This window comes from Lycium ferocissimum, chromosome 7 (assembly GCF_029784015.1).
Source record: "Lycium ferocissimum isolate CSIRO_LF1 chromosome 7, AGI_CSIRO_Lferr_CH_V1, whole genome shotgun sequence".
Classification (NCBI taxonomy): Eukaryota; Viridiplantae; Streptophyta; class Magnoliopsida; order Solanales; family Solanaceae; genus Lycium; species Lycium ferocissimum.
The window spans coordinates 40,950,182-40,962,805 of record NC_081348.1 but is presented as its reverse complement, the minus strand read 5'-3'; the positions used below and the strand labels follow the sequence as shown (position 1 = coordinate 40,962,805).

General features: G+C 36.0%; 1 non-coding gene across 1 annotated transcript; it reads left to right on the top strand.

Moving 5' to 3' along the window:
* The first annotated feature begins 11,830 nt into the window (after nucleotides 1–11,830).
* Nucleotides 11,831–11,902, top strand: TRNAH-GUG (transfer RNA histidin (anticodon GUG)). Its single transcript has one exon. It is a non-coding gene; the product is annotated as a tRNA-His (tRNA).
* Nucleotides 11,903–12,624: the final 722 nt, after the last annotated feature.

The following is a 12,624-nucleotide window of genomic DNA, read 5'->3' as shown; positions in this document are numbered from 1 at the left end:
CTCGTAACTTATTGCTGTCTAGACTTATAATATACTGATTTGTGTTTATTTAATAGGACAACACAGTTCTTACCATAAACTTTATAGACCGTTATAGTTGCTATGTAACGTTGTATATATAATAACCAAATATATGGTTCATAACAGATTTGTTTATTTATATATATATATACATCACTTATTTAGTTGTGCTCACCTATGAATACAATGTTACCAAATATATAATAACCAAATATATGGTTCATGCGGGAAGCCTAGGCATTACTTATCCTAACATGCGATTGTATAATCTTCTGATGTAACGACCCATTTGGTCGTTTAGCACTTTTAGGCCTAATATCCCTAAAACACCATTTTCATGGTCTAATTTTTTTGTGTCTATAGCTTGCGATAACGGGTGATTCGATTATTTAATTGACGAGTAAATTTTAGAATATTTATGATATAATGTGTGTGAATAGTTTATTCATAGAAATAATATTTGCACACATATAAGATATAAATGGGTAAATATGGTATTTGATGACGGTGGTTTGAAATAGTATTTGATATATGTATAAATAGGCTATGGTTTAGAATTCTATCACATGATTTATGATGATGAGTATATGAAATGACCAATATTTAAGTAGATGGAGATAGGAATTAACTATGTGGACAATTAGTTAGTGGATAATTATTAATGTGGGAATCAGTACACGCGTGACAGCAGAAATGAAAAAAAAAAAAAAAGAGTTTTAGGAATGGGCAGCAGAGATAGATAATTCATTCACAAATTGACATAAAGGTTTTGTTGGAAGCAAGTGGAGGCTGCAACGTGGTTCATTATGTGGGTGAGTAGGGATTAAATAATGGTTTGTTAGTGGGAAACATGTAGTAATTAATAGTGTTAGTGGAATGTTAGTGGAAGACAATTAGTTAATTGCAAGAAGGTAGTGGTCCGTAAGGGTTTTAGAGGTGGCACATTTATATATTGGTGATAATTTATGATCAAGTCTTTTGCTAATTAAATAAGGATTAGGTGGGCCTTATAACACACTATGTAATGGCAATCCATGGGATTTCATTTCGAGTAAAAAGTCTTCTTCACAAAGTAGGAACAATATATTATGGATAAATGTACCACATCCACGTTTGGCCAAGAAAAGTGGGCGAACAACTTTTCATGGAATTTTGGTTCTTTTAAATGGAAAAGTCGTGAAACTCAGCAACTTTCCTTTGGAAACTAAATAAGTAATGAAGTGTACAGCAAATGATTACTACTTTGGAATTTTATATTCCTCAAGAGCTTGGCAGCAATATAAATTCGTTGTTGGAGCAACAACTAAGCAATTCACTTAATGGAAAGCTACAGCAACATGGATATAGTGGAGGGCCCCTCTTAAAACATTTATACCCTATTGTTGACTTCTTATCTGGAGAAAGAGAGTCATGCACGTTCTATATATGTATAGGATACTATATACATATTTCACCACATCCTAAATCAAGGAGAATTTCATTACAAAGCTGAGGGCAGCAACGTTATTTGTATGTTGAACAGCAACTTGTTCCATTATTTCTTCATAGAAACGTAAGGCTATAGGTAGAGGAATACACGCATATTCCGTTCTCAACTTGTTAACAATAGGCAGCTACGTGTGGAAGATAAAATCAGTTTCGCTGAAGCAAGAACGGGAGGGACGACATAGAGGTTATACCCACGTCGGTTTCCTCCGAATGATAGCAAATTGGAGACTTCTTTGTAGTAAAATAAGGAGGAAGATAAGGAGCTCTTGGCAAATAAGGTAAGAACTATTCTCTCCAAGATATATTTAAATTCGTCCAGGCCATAGGTAAATTGTGAGATGATAACTACCGGATTAATGGCAGGAAATCGTATAACTTGTTGTTGTTGTCATTGATTACGTGTTAAGAGTGAAGGAATCTTGATAGTTAAAGCGGTAGTTGTTTATATGAAATTGTTGAGATGTGAATTGGATTTTGTGGATTGTTATGGTGTTATGTTCTTATGGATTAGATGTGCATAAGGTTGTTGGTGGTGTTGTTGTGATTTGGAACTAATTTGGAGTTCGCATGGGGTGAAGTATTTAGAGGAGATGCCGCCCGAATTATATGATCCTTAGATAATGGGTGAAATTATTTTTCAATAAAATTCCAAATCTGCCCTTGTGGGCCCAAGGCCACTTTTTGGAGTGCGTTTTTGGGTTTTGAATATAGGTATAGCAATATGGGCGCTCTTGATTCGTATTCTAACGTAGATTATATATTTGATAGACTTTGTCCGTTCGGAAGCACTTCAGAAGGAAAAAGCTTTGGCGTGAAAGTTCGTGACACCTGTTCGGCATTGAGGTAGGTTACGGTTTACTTTATGTCTAGACTCCGGTTAGCGAAACGTATGTAAATAGTAGTGATTGACGGGGAAAGCATGATAGGTCTTCGGGCATGGTGTGGAGGTAAATTCCATCTAGGTTAGTATTGCCGAAATTTGTTATGTGGGCTTGTCGCCATTATTGTGATCTTGTTATGTGGGCTTGTCGCCATTATTGTGATCTTGTTATGTGGGCTCGTCGCCATTATTACGATATTGTTATGTGAGCTGTCATTGTATTGTGATTTCATGTATTTGATATAATTCTCTCTCTCTTGTTATCCCAATTTGGTCATATGGAAGAGGAAGGTTATTACTAAGAATTGAATATTGAATTGCAATTCCTAGTATGAATCTATGGAACCTATGATTGCGGTGATTATTGAGGTTGATTCCATGCGAGGCATGCATCCCATATTCTATGTGCTATGTGATGTAATTATCACCTAGTTGTATCTTTATCACATACTAGCTCCTCACCTTAAAAGGGAAGGGTAATATTGATGATTGAGCCGTGGGCAATAATATGACTTGTACTTGTTTATTGCATATTGGTGATATAGTTGAGGCCCGATATCATGCATGACATGCTTTCATATTACTCTTATGTTGTTATAATGGTGAGGAGAGTGATTGAGAGACTCCGAGGTTTTTGCCGGAGATTGAGAGTGACAGAGAGACTCCGAGGTTTCTGCCGGAGATTGAGAGTGACAGAGAGACTCCGTATTTTTATATTGTGTGAATACAATATGATGTATACTCTTAACTTATAATTATTCTTTCCAACTTAATGAAAACACAAGTCCAAAACAGTCCCTAACCAACAACACATCCAAAACAGTCCCTAACCGACAACATAACAATGTTCGGAATTCTTGCAAACGTTTACGAACATACTAAGCCAACCACATGCGATTTTTTATACATCATTTCATGTCTTCTTTTCATATAATTTCAGTAAGTTATGACCAGCTATCCACACGACAAGTACAACATCAATTCATACGCAACTACGGTCTATATCGTCATTTCTATAATCCTTATAACAACTCACAAATGACTTTAGTTTCAACTCCAATCATTAAACACCTTCATTTCCATCATAAATTTCATGATAATAACAATCAAAATATCAAGTAAAAATAGTTCACTAACTTCCTCACAAAAGCAGTCCTTTTCAACATGCTTCAACATCACTCACATAAAATCATAGATTCACTTTATTTTCATACTAACACAACTTCACCTTTAACCTCCCAATTCTTTTCATTCTTTTTACCTTGAGATCTATGATAGTAACAACCATAAGTACCAAAGAAAAATCAGTCCATCAATACCACCAAAACATGATAAAAACTTGTCACGACCCAAATCATGGATCATGCGGGCACCCACACTAACCCTCCATATGATAACTACCTTAATTTGATACAACATGCGGAATAAATACTTTTATTATAAGAAATTTCCAAAATCTGTCTAGACTCATACAAGAGCTTCACAGAAGTTTATATATATATAACATGTTCATTATATACGACTGTTTGGGATATAGAACAACGAAATCTAAGGAGAGACTTTTGCAATAGCTCACCCAAACGTCTTTGACGAATGCCTCGAAACGGTCGTGAGACTCAAACATCACACAAATAACTCTACACACTCCGGAAGGAGTGTAGCAAAAGTAGTATGAGCACGACACAAATGCTCGTAGGTATCATAGGCCGACAATGGTTAGTTCACGCATATAAACAAGAAGCAACTAACAAGTAATACGGATAAGTAATCAAACACGGTCACACATCTAGCACATAGAAAGTCTTGCATTAACGATAGTCAACAAGGATCTCGATATCTCGGATTATAAGCCTAGGGAGAATTCTATAAACCTCGATTCCATCCGGCCTTTAAAATAAATACTCACAAACAACAACTCATAGTAATTCACAAATATATATATATATATATATATATGACATGAATGACCATTCAAATGGAGTCTATGCAATGCAATGTCGTGCTATGTAAATGTTATGCAATGCGATGTAGTCACCTCTCACGCTCCATGGCTCAATACACACATACTATGGCAATGCCTCATAGTCATGACCCATGGGGGACCCGCAAGTCCATGTACCACTCGTGCTCTCCGATGAAACCTCGGGTCTCTCTCCACGTCACTCTCAATCTCCGGCGAAACCTCGGAGTCTCTCTGTATAATCTCCGGCAAATCCTTCTCGGAGTCTCTCTGTCACTCTCGATCTCCGGCAAAAACCTCGGAGTCTCTCGATCAACTCCTCCATTATTATGTCAACATAAAAGTAATATGCAAGCATGTCATGCATGATATCGGTCTTCAACTATATTACCAATATGCAATAAACAAGTACAAGTCATATTATTGTCCATGGCTCAATAATCAATATACAAATAATATATATATACATAAGGTGAGTGAGCTAATATGTGATAAAGATACAACTAGGTGATAATTACATCACATATTTTATAATATGGGATGCATGCCTCGCATGAAATCAACCTCAATAATCACCGCAATCATAGGTTCCATAGATTCATACTAGGAATTGCAATTCAATATTCAATTCTCGGTAATAACCTTCCTAAAATGACCGATGGGATAACAAGAGAGAGAGATTATATCAAATACATGAATTCACAATACAATGACGGGCCATAACAATATCGTAATAATGGCGACGAGCCCACATAACACATCACAATAATGGCAACAAGCCCAATTTAGATATCCAGAATGGCGACAAGCCTCTTATCACAATAATGGCGGTCAAGCCCACATAACCGTATATACCAACCTAGATGGAATTTACCTCCACGCGTGCCCGATAACAGCCTATCATGCTTTCCCCGAGTCAATCACTACTTTTACATACGTTTCGTTAACCGGATTAGACATAAAGTAAACCGTAACCTACCTCAATCAACACAACTTTCACGCCAAAGCTTTTTATAACAAGTGCTTCCGAACGGACAAAGTCTTAATTTAGTTAGGGCAGATCCTATAATCACTTGCACAAATATACATCTTAAATCCTCGATTTAAATCCTAATGTTCTTTATATTGTGGACAAATAGTTTTCCCATGGTTATTCATAATTCTTTCTCCAAATCAAGATGAAGATTAACAATTTAATTGTGTGGAGGAGGTTAGTCATGTGATCTTTCAAGAAGCGCCATGGTTGTGAGTTTAAGAGCTACCATGGCCGTGAGTTGCCATGGCTTAGGAGCTTTCTTGTCTCTTTAAAAATATTTCACATTAAATATGCTTAATCTTCTTAGGAACTAAATATATAGTCCAAGAACTAAAAGGTCATTAATATTGTAAAATAGATTCACTTGCCATAGGATTTCTTAAGTGAATGATTAATTTTTAAGAGAAGTTGCGGCAAATACATATGCTAGACGTGGAAGACTTAAAATGAAAAAGTGCTAACATATCATTATGGCTCCTTTATTTGGGCGTGGGGCCCACCACTTAAACATTCATAATAGTAAAGTTACTTTAAGATTGGCACCAAATCGTATATAATCAATTAGTCATTTCTACCTTATAGAATGGCTCCCACATGAAAAGGGGTCATTTCCCACTTATTCCATTAATTTATTAGCTAATTCCTTTTTGTCTCCCACTAACTCATACATTATTACTACAAGTTGCTTTATTCCCTTAACTCTCGTGCAAGGAGAAAAAAAAAGTTCTTCCTAAAATACCTTTTGTAAGTGAATTAGCTCACTTCTAATGAGATATGAAAAGGAATCTTCTCATAATGGAATTTGGGGTCTAATTCTTTAATTAATTTCAACAATACACCTATATTACTGAATGTGCCACCTAAATATATAATACATGAGTCAATTGTTGCTGCCATTCTAAGGATCCACGTGGGTCGACCACTATCACTTAGGTTACCCGGTTAATTCATTAATCCCACTACAAGAGCAATGTCTAGCCAATTGCACACCTAGCCACTTTATTTACTTATGGGTGTGTTGCGCGCCACCTTAATCATTAACCATAATAATTAAGGCTTATCTCCCGACATCTAGGATACCATATTTACCCATTACTTTCATATATTTCTATGAATAAACTATCACACACATTAAATACAAATTGGTATCTAGTTGATCCCAATCACCCGTTATCAGATTCTTAGACCACGAAAAGGTGTTTTACAATATTAGGCCGGATGATGGGAACTCATCCTTAAATTCTTCGTGACGGTTGTTTGATACAAATGTGGTACAAATGCATCATTGTGTTGTCTCTCCTTTAGATGCGTGACTAAGTTTCATATTTCCTAATTCAAAATGACCCGTCAGGTTTCGGCTACGTTTGTCAGTCGTGGTTAGGCTCGTTAATGTTATCGAGGTTGGTTGAAGAGATGGGAGAGACACCCATGATTGTCCATGATTTCCATACCACTTAATATCATAATTATCTCCAAATTATAGTATTGGGTTTTCTCGAAAGAAAATATATATATATATATATAATAAAGCGATTTGTTCGATGATATGATCGATTTTGTTGGAAGCGTATAGCAAAGTTTGAAGAGTTCTTATGGTATTTTGGTAATTAGTGTTATTGTGATGATGTGACAAAGGCGTAAAAATAAATATATATATATATATATATATATATTATAACAATAATATATACATTTAGTTAGATGTGCCTACGGTTCGGTATAGTTAAGTAAGGGTTGGTTATTCATATGTGAGCACCACACGAGGACTATTGAATAAGGCATGGGATTCAATGGAATTATTTACGATAACGTGAGAACTTGATGATGGTGTGATCTAGTACTAATGGTGAAATACTTTTAGATATCTCCCAAAGTGATCATGTTAAGTGAATACTTAATGGAAATAATTCCCCTTTCTCCTTAGTTCATAAGTTCACTAACATGATCCCCTTTTACCTTAAAAATTCACTAACGTGATCAACGATATCTAAAAGTATTTCACCATTAGTACTAGTCACACCATCATCATTCATTTCAACTAAATAATTCCATTGACCCATGCCTTATTCAATAGTCCTCGAAAGGTGCTCACATATGAATAACCAACCCTTACTTAACTATACCGAACCGTACACATCTAACTAACCGTGTATATATATATATATATATATATATATTTTATATATATATATATATATATATATATATATATATATATATATATATATTTACGTCACATCATCACAATAACACTCTTACCAAAATACCATAAGAACTCTTACTTTGCTATACGCTTCCCAAAACCGATCATATCATCGAACAAATCGCTCTTATTAAGCCATAAATGCATTCTTGCCTCTTTCGAGAAAACCCAATACTATAATTATGGAGATCCTATGACCCTATGAATCGCCTCTCCCATCTCTTCAACCAACCTCGCCATAACGAGCCTAACCACGACTCCGATGTGAAACCTTAGTCATATCTAGAAACCGAACTTAGTCACGCATCTAAATTAGGACAACACAATTGTAACTTGTACCATAACATGTGGAAACAACCGTTCGAAGAATTTAAGGATGAGTTCCCATCATCCGGGAGAAGGTAAAACGGAGAAGTTCTTTGGTACCAATTGGGATCAACTAGATACCAATTTGAATGAAGTAGCACGAAATAATGAAAGAATCTGAAGTTTCCTAGATGTCCCATAGCCTCCCAATTATAAGTGTGGCGCGCAACACACCCATAAGTAGGACTCTACTAGACATTGCTCTTGTACTTATAGACCGGGTAACCTAAGTGATAGGTGGCTGACCCACGTGGATCTTTTATTGCAGCGCACAATTGACTCATGTATTATATATTTAGGTGGCACATTCGGAATATATGTATTGTTGAAATTAATTAAAGAATTAGACCCCAAATTCCATTATGAGAAGATTCCTTTTCATATCTCATTAGAAATGAGCTAATTCATTACAAAAGGTATTATGCGTATGAACTTTTTTTCTCCTTGCACGTGTGGTTAAGGGAATAAAGCAACTTGTAGTAATAATGTATGAGTTAGTGAGACAAAAAGATTAGTAATAAATTAATGGAATAAGTGGGAAATGACCCCTTTTCATGTGGGAGCCATTCTATAAGGTAGAAATGACTAATTGATTATATACAGATTTGGTGCCAATCTTAAAGTAACTTTACTATTATGAATGTTTAAGTGGTGGGCCCCACGCCCAAATAAAGGAGCCATAATGATATGTTAGCACTTTGTTTTTAAGTCTGGAAAGCATATGTATTTGCTTAAGTCTCTTAAAAAATTAATCATTCACTTAAGAAATCCTGGATGGGCTGTTCTATTTTACAATATTAATGACCTTTTAGTTCTTGGACTATATATTTAGTTCCTAAGAAGATTCGAAGAGTATGTGAATCGTTATATTTTTAAAGAGACAAGTTGTTTAGAAGCCATGGCAACTCACGGCCATGGTAGCTCATAAACCTCATGTTGTATTGGTAGTATGTGGTTGATTTAGATCCAAGAGCCCTCCTCCACACAATTAAATTGTTAATCTTCATCTTGATTTGGAGAAAGAATTATGAATAACCATGGCGACCAAGCTTAACGGCCAGTTGTTGGGGCAGCAACATTAGGATTTAAATCGAGGAAGAAGATGTGGGGCAATTGGTGCAAGTGATTATAGGATCTGCCCTAACTAAATTAAGACTTTGTCCGTTCGGAAGCACTTCAGAAGGAAAAAGCTTTGGCGTGAAAGTTCGTGACACCTGTTCGGCATTGAGGTAGGTTACGGTTTACTTTATGTCTAGACTCCGGTTAGCGAAACGTATGTAAATAGTAGTGTTTGACGGGGAAAGCATTATAGGCCTTCGGGCATGGTGTGGAGGTAAATTCCATGTAGGTTGGTATTGCCGTGGGCTTGTCGCCATTATGTGGGTGGGCTTGTCGCCATTATTGTGATATCTTGTTATGTGGGCTTGTCGCCATTATTGTGATCTTGTTATGTGGGCTCGTCGCCATTATTACGATATTGTTATGTGAGCTGTCATTGTATTGTGATTTCATGTATTTGATATAATTCTCTCTCTCTTGTTATCCCACTGGGTCATATGGAAGAGGAAGGTTATTGCGAGAATTGAATATTGAATTGCAATTCCTAGTATGAATCTATGGAACCTATGATTGCGGTGATTATTGAGGTTGATTTCATGCGAGGCATGCATCCCATATTATATGTGCTATGTGATGTAATTATCACCTAGTTGTATCTTTATCACATATTAGCTCACTCACCTTATGAAAGGGAAGAGAGAGAGAGAGAGAGAGGAGAGAGAGAGAGAAGAGAGAGAGAGAGAGAGAGAGAGAGAGAGAGAGAGAGAGAGAGAGAGAGAGAGAGAGAGAGAGAGAGAGAGAGAGAGAGAGAGAGAGAGAGAGAGAGAGAGAGAGAGAGAGAGAGAGAGAGAGAGAGAGAGAGAGAGAGAGAGAGAGAGAGAGAGAGAGAGAGAGAGAGAGAGAGAGAGAGAGAGAGAGAGAGAGAGAGAGAGAGAGGGGGAAGGGTATTGATTATTGAGCCATGGACAATAATATGACTTGTACTTGTTTATTGCATATTGGTAATATAGTTGAGGCGATATCATGCATGACATGCTTGCATATTACTTTTATGTTGTTATAATGGTGAGGAGAGTGATTGAGAGACTCCGAGGTTTTTGCGGAGAGAGTGAGTGTGAGAGAGACTCGAGGTTTCTGCGGGAGATTGAGAGTGACAGAGAGACTCCGAGGTTTCTGCCGGAGATTGAGAGTGATTGAGAGACTCCGAGGTTTCGGAGATCGAGAGTGATTGATAGCCTCCGAGGGTTTAAGAGAAGCACGAGTGGTACATGGACTTCGCGGGTCCCCCATGGGTCATGACTATGAGGCATTGCCATAGCATGTGTGTACGGGAGTGGAGCGTGAGAGGTGACTACTTTGCGTATTGCATAACATTTACATAGCACGACATTGCATTGCATAGCACTCCATTTGAATGGTCATTCATGTCATTGCATGGCACATTCTCGATTGATTCTTGATTTGTGAATTCCGAGTTGTTGTTTGTGAGTATTTATTTTAAAGGTTTGGATGGAATCGAGGTTTATAGAATTCTCCCTAAGCTTATAATGCGAGATATTGAGATCCCTTGTGACTATCGTTAATGCAAGACTTTCTCATGTGCTAGATGTGTGATTTGTTTGATTACTTATCCGCTTACTTGTTAGTTGCTTCTTGTTTATATGCGTGAACTAACCATTGTCGGCCTATGATACCTACGAGCCTTGTGTTGTGCTCATACTACTCTTGCTACACTCATTTTCAGGTGTAGAGTTATTTTCGAGGTGATGTTCGGAGTCTCACGACCGTTTCGAGGCATTCGTCAAAGACGTTTGGGTGAGCTATTGCAACCCGAGTCTCTCCTTATATTTATGTTGTTCTCTATCCTTAAACAGAAGTCGTATCCAGTTTGAGTCTGTTATCTATTCAAATTGTAAACTTCTTAGAAGCTCTTGTATGAGTCTAGACCAGATTTTGGAAATTTCTTATAATAAAAGTATTTATTCCGCATGTTATATCAAATTAAGGTAGTTATCGGAAGGGTTCGCCCACCAGGGAGGGTTAGTGTGGGTGCCCGCATGATCCATGATTTGGGTCGTGACAAAACTATTAACTGAAATTAATGTCTTAAGACGCTAGAAAGGAGAACATGAGGTTGCTTGTTAAACTTTCAAGTTTACTTGGAGAAGAATAACATGGCTAAACGTTAATATATGATCGACAAAGAAGCTTGGAAATAGTTGGTCCACCTGTTCCAATTTATCTGACATAGTTTGACTGGACAAATTTCCTCTGTCCCATTTTAAGTCTCTTAGTTTGACTAGGCATGGAATCTAAGAAATAAAGAGAAACTTTTGAATCCCGTGGTCTTAAATTAAACGTGTATATAATGTACAAAAATGTCCTTTAATCTTGTGGTTATAAATTTGACATATAGAATGTTTGAATTGTCAACTTACCAAATATAGAAATATACACTTTTTTTGGGACAAACAAAAAGGAAAGTAAGACACTTAAATTGAGACTGGGGGAGTAGAATTTATGGAAGTAAATTGAACTTTTGAAACTTATGTCGTAAAACAAGCTTTAAATATTGTGCGGCTATAAATTATCTTGTTAAGAAGAAAATGAAAATTTTAAAAGTAAATTATTTGTAAAATAAAAAAATTATATTCTTTTTCGAAATACCAAAAAAAAAAAATATATATATATATATATATATATATATATATATATATATATATATATATATATGTGTGTGTGTGTGTGTGTGTGTGTGGGCGCGCGCACTACATAACTTTAGAAGTTCATTATGGATACAAAGAAAATGGAACATCCGTGGCTGTAGTTTAGTGGTGAGAATTCCACGTTGTGGCCGTGGAGACCTGGGCTCGAATCCCAGCAGCCACACATCCTTTTTATTGCAATACGAATTAATCTTTTGACATCTACATAGTATTATCTTTCTCTCTTTTTTCTTTTTTCCTATATATTTTGTTTCATTCACGAATATTTTTCTGTCCTTTCTTCTCTAACTCCTTGTATTAAGATTCACACAACTAAGTTCCCAAATCAAATGAATCTAGGAGAGAGGACATTACAAATTCAGTCACCTAACCAATAACTTGTGTTTTAATAAATTAATTAATAATCCAATAAATTATCTATCAATTAGGTATTTATGGAATGAATAACAATAATAATTATTCAAACCAAAGAAAAGAAACGGAACCGAAAGCACAATCTCTGAAATATACCATAATGTTATCTTCTTTCCCTTTTTATAATTTTCTGACTAAATACATTTTTACTTTTCTCAAGTATCATGTGGTTGGGACTTGGGATCCATCCACCTTTTAACTAAAGGTATTAGATTGAATATGTATGAATGAAGAATTCCTTAGTAGCTAGGGAGCCTTCACTCCTTTAGCGAGCTTATTCAACACACGTTCAAATTAGTCTGGCTAATGGTCTTGAGACTCATTTGTATAGTTTTTGAAAAACATTTCGATATGTTTACTCGAGGAAAAACTTTATGATATTGTTTTAATTTTGTTTGAAGGTTTATGTCTGGTTTATGAATGGAAGAAGAGCTTCTTAGTTCAATAATTACTTAAATGGTTAGAATCAAA